This window comes from Musa acuminata, unplaced genomic scaffold (assembly GCF_036884655.1).
Source record: "Musa acuminata AAA Group cultivar baxijiao unplaced genomic scaffold, Cavendish_Baxijiao_AAA HiC_scaffold_984, whole genome shotgun sequence".
In the NCBI taxonomy this organism is placed as follows: domain Eukaryota; kingdom Viridiplantae; phylum Streptophyta; class Magnoliopsida; order Zingiberales; family Musaceae; genus Musa; species Musa acuminata.
Window position 1 is genome coordinate 1 of NW_027021202.1, and position 2,500 is coordinate 2,500.

The window sequence follows — 2,500 nt, forward strand, 5'->3', positions numbered from 1 at the left end:
GGCCTGTTTTTGGTCCGTTCTTGCATGGCGCGGTGACCGTCGTGAGCGGAGCAAAACGTCAGCCATCTCAGCACCCTGGAACCCCCCGGGTGGCACAGGGCTGGATGGGGCTTTCGTATAGCAGGGACGGTGCTGCCTCACGCTTCGCTCGCTGTTCGCCGCTCGCCGCATCGCTCGCGCAGCCAAAAATGACCAGTTTTGGCCCGTTTTTGGGCTGTTTTGGCCTGTTTATGGTCCGTTCTTGCGTGGTGCGGTGACCGTCGTGAGCGGAGCAAAACGTCAGCCATCTCAGCACCCTGGAACCCCCCGGGTGGCACAGGGCTGGATGGGGCTTTCGTATATAGCAGGGACGGTGCTGCCTCTCGCTTCGCTCGCTGTCCGCCGCTCGCCGCTCGCTCGCGCAGCCAAAAATGGCCAGTTTTGGCCCGTTTTTGGGCCGTTTTGGCCAGTTTTTGGCCTGTTCTTGCATTGCGCGGTGACCGTCGAGAGCGGAGCAAAACGTCAGCCATCTCAGCACCCTGGAACCCCCCGGGTGGCACAGGGCTGGATGGGGCTTTCGTATAGCAGGGACGGTGCTGCCTCTCGCTTCGCTCGCTGTCCGCCGCTCGCCGCTCGCTCGTGCAGCCAAAAATGGCCAGTTTTGGCCCGTTTTTGGGCCGTTTTGGCCAGTTTTTGGCCTGTTCTTGCATTGCGCGGTGACCGTCGAGAGCGGAGCAAAACGTCAGCCATCTCAGCACCCTGGAACCCCCCGGGTGGCACAGGGCTGGATGGGGCTTTCGTATAGCAGGGACGGTGCTGCCTCTCGCTTCGCTCGCTGTCCGCCGCTCGCCGCTCGCCTCGTGCAGCCAAAAATGGCCAGTTTCTGGCCCGTTTTTGGGCCGTTTTGGCCAGTTTTTGGCCTGTTCTTGCATTGCGCGGTGACCGTCGAGAGCGGAGCAAAACGTCAGCCATCTCAGCACCCTGGAACCCCCCGGGTGGCACAGGGCTGGATGGGGCTTCTCGTATAGCAGGGACGGTGCTGCCTCTCGCTTCGCTCGCTGTCCGCCGCTCGCCGCTCGCTCGTGCAGGCCAAAAATGGCCAGTTTTGGCCCGTTTTTGGGCCGTTTTGGCCAGTTTTTGGCCTGTTCTTGCATTGCGCGGTGACCGTCGAGAGCGGAGCAAAACGTCAGCCATCTCAGCACCCTGGAACCCACCCGGGTGGCACAGGGCTGGATGGGGCTTTCGTATAGCAGGGACGGTGCTGCCTCTCGCTTCGCTCGCTGTCCGCCGCTCAGCAGCTCGCTCGTGCAGCCAAAAATGGCCAGTTTTCGGCCCGTTTTTGGGCCGTTTTGGCCAGTTTTTGGCCTGTTCTTGCATTGCGCGGTGACCGTCGAGAGCGGAGCAAAACGTCAGCCATCTCAGCACCCTGGAACCCCCCGGGTGGCACAGGGCTGGATGGGGCTTTCGTACTAGCAGGGACGGTGCTGCCTCTCGCTTCGCTCGCTGTCCGCCGCTCGCCGCTCGCTCGCGCAGCCAAAAATGGCCAGTTTTGGCCCGTTTTTGGGCCGTTTTGGCCAGTTTTTGGCCTGTTCTTGCATTGCGCGGTGACCGTCGAGAGCGGAGCAAAACGTCAGCCATCTCAGCGACCCTGGAAACCCCCCGGGTGGCACAGGGCTGGATGGGGCTTTCGTATAGCAGGGACGGTGCTGCCTCTCGCTTCGCTCGCTGTCCGCCGCTCGCCGCTCGCGCAGCCAAAAATGGCCAGTTTTGGCCCGTTTTTGGGCCCGTTTTTGGCCAGTTTTTGGCCTGTTCTTGCATTGCGCGGTGACCGTCCGAGAGCGGAGCAAAACGTCAGCCATCTCAGCACCCTGGAACCCCCCGGGTGGCACAGGGCTGGATGGGGCTTTCGTATAGCAGGACGGTGCTGCCTCTCGCTTCGCTCGCTGTTCGCTCCGCTCGCACGCTCGCTCGCGCAGCCAAAAATGGCCAGTTATTGGCCCCGTTTTTGGGCTGTTTTGGCCAGGTTTTTGGCCTGTTCTTGCGTGGTGCGGTGACCGTCGTGAGCGGAGCTAAACGTCAGCCATCTCAGCACCCTGGAACCCCCCGGGTGGCACAGGGCTGGATGGGGCTTTCGTATAGCAGGGACGGTGCTGCCTCTCGCTTCGCTCGCTGTTCGCCGCTCGCCGCTCGCTTCGCAGCAGACCAAAAATGGCCAGTTTTGGCCCGTTTTTGGGCTGTTTTGGCCTGTTTTTGGGCTGTTCTTGTGTGGCGCGGTGACCGTCGTGAGCGGAGCAAAATGTCAGCCATCTCAGCACCCTGGAACCCCCCGGGTGGCACAGGGCTGGATGGGGCTTTCGTATAGCAGGGACGGTGCTGCCTCGCGCTTCGCTCGCTGTTCGCCGCTCTCCGCTCGCTCGCGCAGCAAAAAATGGCCAGTTTTGGCCCGTTTTTGGCTGTTTTGGCCAGTTTTTGGCCTGTTCTTGCGTGCCGCGGCGACCGTCGTGAGCGGAGCAAAACGTCA